Consider the following 15266-nt stretch of genomic DNA (forward strand, 5'->3'; position numbering starts at 1 on the left):
CGACAAGGTCGACACTCTCTCTGCAAACAGACACGCTGCTGATAGCTGTGCCCAAGAGGTAAAGTCCTGGATCTTTTTTTTATCGAGGACACTCGCAAGCCCAGACACTCAGACTCCTCGCTCAGTCTCTCAAGCGCCCTGATCAGAGCCTCCATTGACTCGGCGAAAATCACGGCATCGTTAGCAAAGTCAACATCCGTGAACCTTTCTTCACCAACAGATGCCCCACAGCCGCTGGACCCCATGACCTTGCCCAACACCCAGTCCATACAAGCATTGAACAGAGTAGGAGCAAGAACACATCTCTGACGAACCCCAGAATCAACTGGGAAAAACACAGAGATCCTGCCTTCACTCTGCACAGCACTCATAGTACCAGTGTACAGGCTAGCCATGATATCCAGCAACCTCGAGGGGATCCCGCAGATCCTCAGGATGTCCCACAGGGCAACTCGATCAACTGAGTCAGATGCTTTGCGAAAATCGACAAAGGCTGCAAAGAAAATCTGCCGATATTCGGGTTTGCACTCTATGAGTGCCAGGATGCAGTCGATGGTAGACTTCTTAGGTGTAAAACCAGACTGTTCCAGTCACTGGTAAGTGAACAAGTGATCACGGATCCTATTCAGGATGACCCTAGCAAGAACCTTACCCGGAACCGAGAGTCCAGTCCAGGCGATCACCTTTCCCTTATCAGAAAGGGATGACAAGTCCCGTTTTTCAGTCAGCTGGGATGATGCCAGTATCCCAAATGGAAGCAAAGATTGCTTGCAATGCCACGAGGACAGCCTTACCACCAGCCTGGAGAAGATCACCCCGGATACCACAGATCCCTGCAGCCTTTCCTCCCCCTCAGCTGGTTCACCACCTGTGCAATCTCAGTGATATTGGGTGGTTCAGAGCTAATTGGAGGATCAACCTCAAGAACCGTCGACCCAGACATATCCAACGTCCTAGCTGGAGCATTAGCTTTGAACAACTGCTCAAAGTAGCCAGCCCAGCGGGTCACAACTGCAGTGTCATCCATAAGGACCGTTCCATCAGCTGCCCTGACTGCGACTCTACGAGGAACAGATTCAGATGTGTGTAATGCTTCGATTCCTCTGTAAGCAGGACGTGGGTCGCTAGACCACAGATGGTGTGTCACTTGTTCACAGATTCCTCTAACAAACGCCTCTTTATCTGCCCTCAGAGCCCTCGCAGCCATCCTTCTCTGTTCCCGGTGCAGACCAGAGTTGCCTTTGAGCCGTGCGCTGCGACTCCTCTCAATGATATCCAGGGTGTCCTGCAAGATGAAACACCGGTAACAACAACACAACCCTCAGCAACCTTCAGGGAATGTCATGGAAGATCTTCCACATCACATTAAGATCATCAGTCGTACCCTAATCCAATAGTTCCTCACACAAACTGCGTGCAAACTCATTAGAAACAGCCTGGTCTTGGAGTCTGGCCATGTCCAGGCTCATTTTCAGAATTCACAAGCTGGGCACTTCTGTAAACCCTGCAGTTTTGCAAGAGCCTTCAGTGTCTCTCCACAAGGATGTGATCGATCTCCTTCACCACGCCACCAGTATTAGAGAACCAAGTCCAACGATGTGGTTCAGGGACCTGGAACCAGGATCCAGCAATTCACAGCCCCTGACCTTTTGCAAAGTCAAGGAACATGGAGCCACTTTCACCATGGTCACCAGACCCATGGGGACTGAGACAATCCTCATAGCCAGCCCTGTCAGTGCCAGTGGTTGCATTGAAGTCACCCATGACCAGAGGAGTGTCACCTCATAGGCACCCATCAACCACCGAGCGAAGCTGCGAGTAAAATGTCTCCGTCGCCAAGACATCACTCACCATGGTCGGATCATACATTGAGACAACAGATAAGGCACCCAAAGAGTGCCGTAATCTTAGTCTCATAATATGCTTGTTGAAAGGAGTGACATTGAACACCATCGGGAGAAGCCAATCTGCTACAGCAACAGCTACTCCCCGAGCATGACATCCACCAGACCGACCAGACCAATAAAAGGTGTATCCACCTACAGAGATCTGGCCAGTCCCTGGTCTGCGCACCTTAAGAGAGTGTCGCCACTGAAATGCAGAGTTTACGCAGCTCCTCCTACAGCAGAGGAAGATGATCATCTTGCCGGAGAAACAAGACGTTCCATGCGCCCACCCCAATGGGCCGCCTGAAATTAGGACCCAAGTGCTGCCGTGCAGCGGGCGATGCCTCAGCACCACACCAGTTCCAATCCCCAACAGACCTGACCCTATTGGCTCTCTAACAGTTTCGACTCTTCCGGGGATGGGGCTCCCGAGGGTTTTCCCCCATGCCCTTCATGATGCAAGCAACCTTCCTATGGACGGCTGCAGCAGAGCTACACCTGCAGAGAGCAAAAAGGAGTCCTTTCTGTAGTCTCGGAGCTTTGTGAAGTTTTTTTTATGGTGGCTGGAGTGCCAATCCTGCCACCAACCCCCATGATTTCATGAAACATAAAACCCAGGTCCTGACTCTCTGTGTTCATAAAAATGCCTGGGCATCCTTTGCAAAAACAAGATGTTCCCAATGTCCAGCCTAAAATCGCCCTCCATGGCCTTGGCATTCTGGATCCCTAAACATTTTCTGTGTCTAATTGGCGCTCTCTCTCTCTCTCTCTCACCCTTCACCACCTAACAGTTGTGTGTGGTGAGCATACTGGTGCAAAAACGGCTGTCATTGCATCTTCCAGCTGGATGCTACACATTGGTGGTGGTTGAAGTGGCTCCCCACTGCCTATGTACAGTAAAGAATTTTGAGTAGTTAGAAAAGTGCTACATAAATGTAAAGAATTATTATTGCTATTATTAGTGACAGCTGTAAACTTGTTATGATTTACCAAAATTCCATTTTCAATATCTGCAAGTTTTTGCACCTTTGTTTTTTTATTTTTCTGTGTGTTTTAGCATTTTGTTGGTGTTTTGGTAAGAGCATGTTATTGTAAGAGTCATGGATTTTGCTTTGGGCCTTATAACTATGAAAGTGTATATATATGGGAATTCATGTGATTACTTTTTATAAGATGGCATCTGCAGTGGGCAAACATAGCTAACTCATCAGCACTTTATCTTAATTGACACTGCTCATTAAGTTAATTTTTTGTTGATGGAAATCCTTTGGATTACTTACAAGGGTCATCCACTATCATTTGAGAATGAAAAGGATTATGTGGAAAACAAAATAAAACTTGGATATTTATATCTTTGAGAGAGAGGGGTGAATTCATTGTATAGAAACTATCTGTATGTTCTGAGGGCTCACCGTGTGAGTGTGTTGTGCATGTGGAAGATAGGGTGTTGAACATTATAGTAATCTGTCATGGAGACAACCAAGTAATGTGTTTAACAACACAGTTGTTTAGTGTGGAGAAAACCAAGTTTTAGTGTTTGACAAAGCTTTAAAAAGTAAAATAAATGTTGGCTTTTGGCTTATGTTGATGCTGGATTATCCTCTTAAAAAAAGTTTGTTTTCCACCTTAAAGTAGGGTCTTTGACTTTAAAAAATTTGTTTTTGTCGTTAACACCACCAAACCTTACATTTCCCCCTATTTCATTTGGGTAGTTGGGCTGTCAGTCATCCAATCTGTAAAGGAAGGAAGAGAAGAGGTGTTTGTAAACAGCACCATCTTGTGGATTAGCAAGGAATTACCATCACCGGAGCCTATCAGCTATCCCCAAGGTGCACGTGTGTGACAGCAGCAAGATGAATACAAATTGCAGAAAATAGCAAGAGGTGCAAAAACCCTACAGAGTGGTGAAACTAGCATAAACTAGGAAGATTTATAAAAGAATTATGTAGACATACATTGTTTCATTCCCAATTCAAAGGCACCTGCTTACCTTATCTAGCTCCTAAAGTCGCATTAGAAGTATGTTGCAGTTATGTTGTTAAATGGAAAGATTTACACAAAGGAAACAGGAGTACAAAGCATACCATAAGATCAAAGAAAACCATATTCAAAGCAGTAAATGCTGCAAAATGTTTCATTAACTGAATTTCAAACGTCACACATCCTTTCTGTTACCAATTTGACCTAAGCCTGTGATGTTAAGATGTTGTCACACACGTGCGAGTAGGGGGACGTTGTATGGACCAAGCAAAGGTAATTCCATGCCAGGCCAGGGGGTGGTGGGGTACACTAAACCTCCTTCTGTTATCTCTACAGATCAGCCGCGGGAAAACCGATTTGATTCAGTGCTGACAGTGCCGGTTCTGGCACCCAAAAGAAGGTCACTCGCTTCCGGGGCACAGGCTGATGTCAGAAGGACGTCACTTCTGGTCTGATCCCTTAAAGCCGCCATCTTTTCCAACCCTCATCAGTTCTGTCTTGGACTCATTTGTTCATTTTCACAATGTGTTGGCCAACTTCTATCCCTCGAAAGGGTCAGAAATCAGCAGCACAAAACAAACTTCAAAAAAATAGATGAAATGGTGCAAAACATATCATCAAACAGTTGCAGAACCAGCATCACATAATGATGTCATCATCATGGTGTAACACAGGCATTATTTTGGCAGAGTAAACTCAGTTTCCATGGTTGGAGATACTGAATGTCCTTATAAAAGTATTTTAACTTAAGCAGGAGATAGTGTAATAGTGTTTAATCCACAAGCCTCTTATGATATTGTTACCCTTTAGCTACTGATGTTTTTCTTTAGTTCAGTCATTTGTAACAGTTGTAAGTCCTTCTGTTTTCAAATTAGCTGAGCAGAAAGCAGAAACAAACACTCTGAATATATAAAGTAGAGTCTGAAAAAGGACATTAGTACATTATTATTATTAATAATAAATAATAATAATTATTATTATTAATTACTGGAAATTTTACTGTATATGTTGCTTACTATTTTTGCATGATTTTTGTTGTTTTGTTGCACCTGTAATAAATCCACTCTTGTTTTGAAAATACCTCCTTTTTGTGTCTATGTCTCCACATCTGACTTCTCACAAATCTGAGTCGGTCCTCCACTACAAGATGCCCACTGCGTGTGTGTGTGTCAGGGGCCAAACTTGCCACTACACGGGGTGTCACACTTGTTAGCTGACTTAAAAAGACAAAACGGCACTACATGTGCATTATTTAACTGTTTATTATAATAAACAGCTTTTTAAACTATTTCATATACAATCATAGTGAATATACTTAAGATACTGTTCATTAGTTGAGTTTTAGAAACAAGAGTCCCTATATTTGGATTAAGTAAATGAAAATGAACGGATGGATGTATGGATTATTGCATAAAAACATATACCTGAGTGTAATGCTCTGCAATCGATATATAGCTTTTTCTTATAATTTATATATTTACAGTATGTATGTTCAGGAGTTACTATTCCATTGTAAGATAATGGCACAACTAGAAAGTTTGATCTAGGGTTAATTGCAAGACTGGAGCAAACTAAAATTTTTGCATAATAAACATACATTACAAGTCCCATTTTGAAGGTGTGTTGTATCATAGATAAACTAAATCTTGTGGACATGTGGTGATACCTGAAGAAGAGGATGTCTGTGGCATTTATTCAATTCCCAGGTTTTTCAGAATAGCTTTTTTGACCCTTGCAATATTAAAGTTTAAGAAATTAACAAAAATTAAGATATACAGAATTGGAGGCACATTCAAGTATAAGACGCATGGACACAGAAACGTGTATGCGACATTGCGGCCATTTAAACAGCTTGTACTGACTTCTTGAGAATCTGTTGATTGAAGCAACTTTATAACATGTAAAAGAAAAAAAAAACGCAGTATACAAAATATACTGTACAAGCTGAAGTGCCCTGTAACAAGCAAAATGTTGAACAGTAAACTAATCCATAAACTAAAGTCAAACAGAATGTTTCTGTGTTTTAAAAATGAATTTAATTATTGTATTAATTGATTATTTACATATTTACATTGGCTGTGTAAAATAAAAACAAAGTTTTTCAGGAAAAACTACCTTTACTTTTAGTAACTGTTAAGCCCAGGGCATGTGCAGCTGCTCTAACCTGACACAGACAGGCAGGACATAAGCTTCTACACAAAGCACATCTTTATTTACAAGTCGGGAAGCACTTTCTTCACTCCCCACAACAGTACCATGTCCAAAACACCAAAGCAAAGTCCTTTTCCTTTCTTCTCTTTCTCTCTTTTTTCTCCTCCTCCACTCTTCTTCCTGGCATGCTGCGTCCTCCTCCTTTCGACACTGGCTTTCCAAAAGGAGTGAGGCAACTACTTTTATTTAGCTCCTGGGAGTCCTTCAGTTGGCTCATTAGCGTTGCCTGGAATCACTCCCAGGTGTAGTGTAAGTTCACTGTAGGGACTCTGCAGATCCCCATGGTGGTCCCCACAGAACCCAACAGAGCAGTACCAAACTCCAATTCCCAGCATGCCCTGCGGGAAACTGTGGTGCCACAGCCGCCCAGGAGGGCTGCCCTCTAGCATCACATGGGAGGTAGTGCTTTGCAGATGCTCTCTCCCCGGTCCTTCAATCCAGCTGCCCGTCACATAACACAATGCAGCCATTAGGAGGGCCATGCCCCCACTGACCACTCTTACACACCATCTATGATTATGCAAAGTCAATGCGTATGTGCTGGGTTGCGAGTCTTTCCAAGCCCTGGACAAAGTGCAAGTCCATCACGGAACCAATTTAGAGATGCCTGCCCAGCCTGCACATATTTGGATGTGGTTAGTTCTGCTACCTCATTTTTTCATGTTTCCTGGATTTTAGACTTCAGCTGCACAAGGCACTCTCTGGCTACACTCTGCACACCCTCTTAAGTTTTTTCTACCCTATGAATAGAATGCCCTTTAACTTGACTGGCAACTTATGAAAGCAATTACCTTTCTTTCCATCAGGGATGACCCATGTCGCTGTCCCCTCTCTCCATTAACACTAGAATTACCAAAGCCTATGAAAAAACTCGTAATTCCGGCCCACCTTAAATCCCTTCACACCTCTCTGTCAGTGTCTTTTGTCTTGTAAATGTGTCGATCAACACAAGCAGCAAGCAGCCTGCTATACCACCCCCCCCACCGCCACAGAAAGGGCAAACATTTCTCCCAGCTCAATCCTTGATTATCTTGGAGTGAAGTGCTGCAGATTTAGTTATTTGGAACACATGCATTTCATGCGTGTTCCGTGTCTACAATAATCTACGTAAACACATGTTAAAACACAAACATTTTTCATGTTCTAGTAATAAATGACAAAATGTAGACATGAACTGTATATTGTGTGAAGCCTGAAGTCCAAATATCAAATAAACACTTTCCCAAAAGGTGCAAGTATAATTCAATAGCTTCCGTGGTGCAGCAGTAACATTTCTGTTTCAATGATGCGTTTACATAGATTGTTGTAGACACGGAACACACATGAAATGTATGTGTTCCAAATAACGATATATTATTTAACCTCTAAAACTCCAGCACTTCACTCCAAGATGATCAAGGCTTAAGCTGGGAGAACTTTTTGCCCTTTTTGCGGCGATGGGGGATGGTATAGCAGGCTGCTTGCTGCTTGTGTTGATTAACACATTTACAAGACAAAAGACGCTGACAGAGAGGTGCAAAGGAATTTAAGGTGGGCTGGAATTATGAGTTTTTTCGTAGGCTTTGGTAATTCTATTGTTAGAACAGACAGAGACACCGACGATTGCATCAGTACACATCTGAATAATGGTCAGCTAGAGTAGCCATTTTAAAAACTCTGTAAAAAAAAGGTCATTTGATGCTTGAGCAAAAATGGCAAGCAAAAAATAAAAAAGGAATAAATATTTTAAAAAAGACAGGAATAAATATTCATAACAAAAATAAACAGTAAAAGGTATTAATTTGTTGTCATTAGTTGCTTTCAAAAATACTTAAATGATACATATACTCCTAAAGATTTCAAAACAATTGCTCCGCATTGAGGTGGTGCAGGACAAAGGATAAAATGCTCAAATGTCAGATTTCAGACTATGCTGTATACAAGGTGCTTAATTTTTCATGAACCAAAGCCCAGCATTGTCTTAAGGCAGGGGACTCCAACATGTCCGGTAGCTTGCAGTCCCTTTTCAAGTAGCTCGCCAAAGGGTTAATAAATCCCACATAAATTTGAAAACTTGATTAGTCAAATAAAGGGTGGGCGATATTTTCACAAAAATCATATCACAATCCTCTTTACACAAAATCACAATCCACAATCTGAATTGTAATCTATCTTTTCAATGTGGAATACACTTAAGAGAATATCCAGGCTCTAACTCATCAAGACCTAAGTAACACTTTATTTTAAATATCAAAGAAAAGTTGAATGTAATTGTTCTCTTATTCGCTAGCTAAGCGGAATTAAGATGGCGTGTGAGTGCAAATGAGAGAAGTCGCAAAATCAGCCAGAATGTTCATGAAAATTATAGTAGTTCTCACATGAAAAGCAGACAGACATACAGACAGACATTGGATTTTATATATTATATATTAGATTAGGAGAATATAAAAGATTACAATCTGTACGATTCGCTTGAAAATTAGACTGTGGATGTCTTTAACATCGAAAACAATCTAAAATTGTCAGATCGTGCACCCCAAAGTCAAATTTGATTAGTCACTCGGCAAACCAACTTACATGTATATCCAATCTAATTCATAGGTGTCCCATCCCCTTCTTACACAAAATGATTGTTTGCCAATTAGTTGTCAATCAGACAGTTGCCCTGCTGTCAAGCTTGATGAGTGAAAATTTATTCAGGGACCATAAAAGTAAAACAGAAATTTTGTTTTTTATATTGCTGATGTACAACTTGGTGCAAATACTGTGGCAAGGGGAGTGTCTGCGCTGTCTGTGGATGCGGTAAAACAGCTGGAATTGGACATGCAGAGGTGCAAATGGTTTTCAATTCAGTATGATGAGTCTGTTAACTCCAGTGAAACAGCCCAGCTGTTCATTCAGATGGTGTTTGGTGACTTTTCCACCAAAGAAGAGTTTTGACCTTACTTCCACTGACAATTACAACCAGGGGAGTTGATATTTACAATGCAGTGAAGGACCAGTTTGTAGAAAGAAAGATCCCTGCTGGTGTCTGTGACAACTGGCGGAGCACCTGCTATGACAGGTCATCACTCAGAATTTATTGCGCACTGCAAAGTGGACCTGGATTTTCCTAAGTTTCTGAACTATCATTACATCATTCAACAACAGGCTATATGCACAAAAGTTATGGAATTTGAGCATGTAGTGGAGCCTGTTGTTAAGATCATCAACTACATTCGAGCAAAGGCAAAGCAACACCGGAGCTTCAAGCTGTTCCTGGAGGAATGCTTTGTGGAGTATGGGGATCTCCTCCTCCACTCTGAAGTCAAATGGCTAAGTCGGGGTAAGATAATGAAGTGCTTTCTTTCCTTGCTGGGTGAAGTCAAGGCTTTTATGGAAACGAGGGAAGAAGATACCACCCTATTATCTGATGCAGAGATCTTGGTTTCCTGTCAGATGTAGCTGAGAAAATTAACCACCTGAACCTACAATTACAAGACAAAGATAAAAACATATCTGATATGGTCAGTGCTGTTAAGGCATTCAGTTGAAAACTGTCATTGTACATCCAGCAAGTGAAAAACAAAAGGTTTTAGCACTTCCCCTCTGTCTCAAAGATGTTGGAAAGTCACATAGATGCAGCCAATTTCCAAGTATTGTGACCTCTTCTTGAGGCTTGGACAGGAGTTTGCAGACAGGTTCAGTGACTTTGAGAAATGTGAGCCAGGTGTGACATTTATGGCCAACCCTTTTATGGAGGTGGATATAAGTGAGATTTCAGGACAGATGGCTGAACTTTTCTGTGTTGATGCTGTAGAAATGGAAATTGAGGCTATAAACCTTCAAAACAATGTGCAGTTAAAGTCTCAACAGCATTCTCAGTATTTCTGGAGCTTAGTAGAGCCAGATAACTATAAGCATCTTCGCCAAGCAGCTCTGAAAATGTCTGCTTTGTTTGGGTCTACATACCTCTGTGAGTCTACCTTTTCTGACACGAATGTCATAAAATCAAAGTTCAGAACAAGACTGACAGATGAACATTTAAATGACTCCATAAGAGTGAACCAAAGTGGCTACACTCCAACATACACCTGCCTCTCTTGTTGACTCTGTGCAGTGCCAGTCATCTGACTAACTAAAAAAGACTGAATACACATCACACATGTAACTGGACATGTGAATACTCTTGTGAATTGAAACAGTGACATGTATTTAGATTTCCATTGTTTTGTTTTGACAGCATTCATGTTCTAATTCAATAGTGTGAGATACACTAGAAAATGCATACATACATACAAAATGCACTTGCAGGTGAACTAAATATTTTGTGTGATGTTTTAATGCAAAATGTGAGTTGTGGACACCAACATTTTGTAAATGTTCAGGCAAAACAAGCTTATTCAGTTTGTTTGGGTTGAAATAAGCTATGAGAATAAACTTTAAAAAACATGATAATAATAATAATAATAATAATAATAATAATAATAATAATAATAGATTTTATTTATAACACGCTTTTCATTGACAAAATCTCAAAGTGCTACAACAAGAGCAATAACCACAAAGTTGAAAAGTTTAAAAGACTAGATTAAATTTACAATCTCAGCAGTTATATGCTTTCCTAAATAAAAAAGTCTTCAAATTTGCTTTAAAAGTGTCCAGGTTTTGTGTAGTTCTCAGTTCAACAGGGAGCTGATTCCAGCGCTGTGGGGCAGCAGAGCAAAAAGCTCGACCCCCCATAGTACAGAGTTTAGTAAGGGGAGTCTGAAGCTGCATGCTGCCAAATGATCTGAGGATCCGATTGGAAGTTTGTAAGTGAATCAAATCTTGAAGGTAAGAAGATGCCTGGCCATAGATACATTTATGGGTTAATAGAAGAATTTTGTACGCAATCCGGGAGGAAACAGGGAGCCAATGAAGTGATTTGAGGATGGGAGTAATATGTTCGAATTTCCTTACTCTTAGTAGGATTCTTGCAGCACTGTTTTGGATATATTGAAGCTTTTGTAATTCCTTGGTATGAATACCCACATGAGCAGCTCTCGGCCATTTTCATTTTGTAAAAGTAGCTCTTAGGGGAAAAAAGGTTGGAGACCCCTGGATTAGGTGTTCAAAATTATGAAAAAAGACCTAAAAACATATACAGTAATCCCTCCTCGATCGCAGGGGTTGCATTCCAGAACCCAAAATCCACAAAGTAGAAACCATATGTTTGTATGGTTATCTATACTAATAAAAGGCAAAGCCCTCACTCACTCACTCACTCACTCACTCACTCACTCACTCACTCACTCACTCACTCATCACTAATTCTCCAACTTCCCGTGTGGGTGGAAGGCTGAAATTTGGCAGGTTCATTCCTTACAGCTTCCTTACAAAAGTTGGGCAGGTTTTATATCGAAATTCTACGCGTAATGGTCATAACTGGAAGCTGTTTTTCTCCATTTACTGTAATGGAGATGAGCTTGAACGCCGTGGGGCGGTTTCGTGTGACATCATCACGCCTCCCGTAATCACGCAGTACATAGAAAACCAGGAAGACCTCCAAAAAGCGCTGAAGAAAACATGCATTATATAATTGAGAAGGCAGCGAAGCAATAAGAAGCGAGCGAGTGACATATACAACCATATTCATGAGTTCTGCTACTTGAAACAAAGCACGATGTAAACCTACACTTTAAATTAAGTTCATAGACAGGCTGCGCTGGCGTTTGTAATTGAGTGCCGGCCCATATAAGGCCGTCCATCAGCGGCAATCCAATAGCAAACTCCACTAAATATTCACGGGTGAAGGACTGTGCTTATGGAGAGGAAGATGAGATGGTCAGGGTGGTGTTTGACACAAACTCAGCGAAACTGCGAGAGAAAGTTTTAAGTGCCAGGACTAAGGTAACATTAAATACAGCCATGGACATAGCACAAGATGGCACCAGCACAGCTGGGAACCTTCGATGCATGTACACGAGCGGCTCACGTGAACTGGCGCAGTGCACAGATAAAAGCAACAGTTCCAAAGAGCTGAACAAAACCGAATTACACAATTGAAAAGGCAGCAAAAAATATGAAGCGTCTGATACATACAAGCATATTCATAAATCCAGCTACTGCGGAAACAAAGCACACGTTGGAAAAAGTCAATGTCCCTAAAGGAAGACAGTGTAAAAAAACCGTGCATGCAGTGTGTCAGGTCTCAGATAAAGAAGAAGGCGAGCTGTTTATTGATGCAGTAAGAAACGAATCGATGAATGAAACCTGTCATCTTTACAGCGATTGACAAACACGGAATGTAACTTGAACACAACACATCCTACAAATACGAACCTGATTGAAAGAAATAATGATAATCAAATCCTTGATGACAGCAACACTCAGTAACACTCACAAAACAAATACTGTATATTGACAGTCATGTTACGTTATTTTTAAAATGTTCCCTTTTCTTTTCTAGCTTTTTTAACACACTACTTCTCCGCTGCGATACGCGGGTATATATATATGTATATATATATCCCGATCTACATACTCGAATAATGGATACTTTATTACCATCAATGATTGTTTTGGTAAAGCCATACTCAGTGTATTCATTAGATGAGCGGTAAAAAGTAAGAGCGAGGGAGGATGACTTATTGAGGCATGCAGGCTGTAGTCGCGTCAACTCTATCTGAATTGCGATCACATTTGAAAAATATATCTTTTCAAGTTCTATTTAGTCCATATGTGTCAAACTCAAGGGCGGGCCACATCCGCCCGCGTGTAATTATATCCGCCCGAGATCATTTTATATACTGTATTATTGTTATTAATGGCCGGGTATATGAAGCGCTGGTAACACAATAAACTACAGATCCCATAATGCAGCGCTTCAGCTGCCTTGCCAACACTTACGCGTTAATCAAGTCTAGCTTATGATGCTGCAAGTTATTGCGAAGCTAGCTCACACGATGCTGAAGAGAAAAGTTGATTCTGAAAATAGAGCCTTTAAAACCGATGGGAGGCTGAGTATATGTTTACTGAACCCGTGTGTCTCATTTGTGGAGCTAATGTGGCTGTAATTACAGAATTTAATCTAAGGCGGCACTATGAGACAAAACATCAGGGTAACCTGAAGACCTGAATGCAATGCAGAAGATACAGAAAGCAGAAGAATTAAATAAGAATCTGACACTTCAGCGGACGTTTTACCGTGCACAATCACAAAGTGATTTCAAGTGAAGCTGCTTTTATGGGAGACACAAATGCACCTTGCCCCACTTTCCCTGTTGCCAAGTAATGTTAAACCAAGTCGTCACTACGGTGTTCCCAACTACGAACTTTGCTGATAAACTGCGCGCACTGAGTTTGCACGGCGCTTTGGTGACTTTGAAGAACAAAAAGTCCGTCTACATGCGGCTCGAACCTTGTGCATGTTTGGTAGCACATATCTGTGTGAGAAGCTCTTCTCAGTGATAAAGACTAACAAAACAGCACACAGGAGTGCCTCACTGATGAGCACCTGCAATCCATCCTGAGAATCTCCACAACACAGAACCTCACACCACACATAAACGAACCTGTTGCCAAAAAAAGATGCCAGGCGTCCAGCTCTAAAATGACATATGAGCAAAGACAACTGAATGATTTGATTTGTTATTGCTGAAAGGAACACATTTTATTTATATTTCCAGGTTTTGTTATGCAGCATGTTCATATTTGAATTTGTATAATTTTGACAGGATATATTTTTATGGAGAGCAAAATCTTTTGGGATATTTAAAATCTAAGTTTATTTTTTATATAAAATTACATAAGAGTAAAGAAATTTGAATGTTTGTTCTTTTAACGTTTACTTTATTTCTAACTTGTATAATTTAGACAGGATATATTTTTATGGAGAGCAAAATATTATAAGTTGTTTAAGGTTTGAGTTGATTTATTCACGAATAATATTCCTGACTGTTTTACCATTCCTACCAAAGATATTTCTGTCGACTAAATAAAAATTCCTTCTATTTAAAATTTAAATAGAACTTGAACAAATCGATAGTTCATAATATCCGCAGACTTGCACGTAAGAGCGGGAGTTTTAACAAGCAGCGTATTGCACTGATACGAAATAGCTGTGTGTGTATATATGTAGATATGTATGTATATGTATATATATGTTTATATATGTGTGTGTGTATGTATATATATATGTGTATTTGTGTGTATATATGTGTGTATGTATGTATGTATGTGTGTATGTATATGTATGTGTATATATGTAGATATATATGTATTTATATATGTGTATATATATGTGTATATGTTTATGTGTGTGTGTGTAAATATATATATATATGACAACAACACTCATCACTCACAACAGTGACAAAACAATTACATTCACAATCATGTTACGTTATTTTCAAAATGTTTCCTTTTCTTTTTCATTGCTTCTTTAACACACTACTTCTCCGCTGCGAAGCGTGGGTATTTTGCTAGTTTTTATATATTTTAAGCCCTTAGAAACTCTCCCACACTGTTTATAAATATTCTCCACACAGTTATACAGTAAACCCTCGTTTATCATGGTTAATCCGCTCCAGACAGATAAATGAATTTCCACGAAGTAGGATTCTTTATTTATAAATCTAATATTTTCGCAGTTAGAGCATAGAAAACCTGTTTACTACCTTCAAATTAAATTTTTTAACATTATTAGAGCCCTCTAGACATGAAATAACACATTTTAGTCAAAAGTTTAAACTGTGCTCCTTGACAAGACAGAGATGAGAGTTCTTTCTCACAATTAAAAGAATGCAAACATATCTTCAAAGGAGTGCACGTCAGGAGCAGAGAATGTCAGAGAGAGAGAGAAAAGTAAACAATCAAAAATCAATAGGGCTGTTGGGCTTTTAAGTATACGAAGCACTGTGATAAAGCGGCCACAATGAAGGGATCAGTGTGAAGGTAGTCTTTCAGCATTTTTTAGAGGAGTGTCCGTATCTTCTAAGCAAACAGCCCCTCTGCTCACACCCCCTCCGTCAGGAGCAGAGAATGTCAGAGAGAGTGAGAGAGACAGAGAAAAGCAAACAATCAAAAATCAATACGGGCTGTTAGAGCTTTTAAGTGTGCGAAGCACCATGTGGGGAGCATATCGTATATCATTGAGGAGTTTTATTTAATATGTAATACGTGCTCTGATTGGGTAGCTTCTCAGCCATCCGTCAATAACGTCCCTTGTATGAAATCAACTGGGCAAAC

The sequence above is a fragment of the Polypterus senegalus genome, chromosome 6 (assembly GCF_016835505.1).
Source record: "Polypterus senegalus isolate Bchr_013 chromosome 6, ASM1683550v1, whole genome shotgun sequence".
Taxonomy (NCBI): domain Eukaryota; kingdom Metazoa; phylum Chordata; class Cladistia; order Polypteriformes; family Polypteridae; genus Polypterus; species Polypterus senegalus.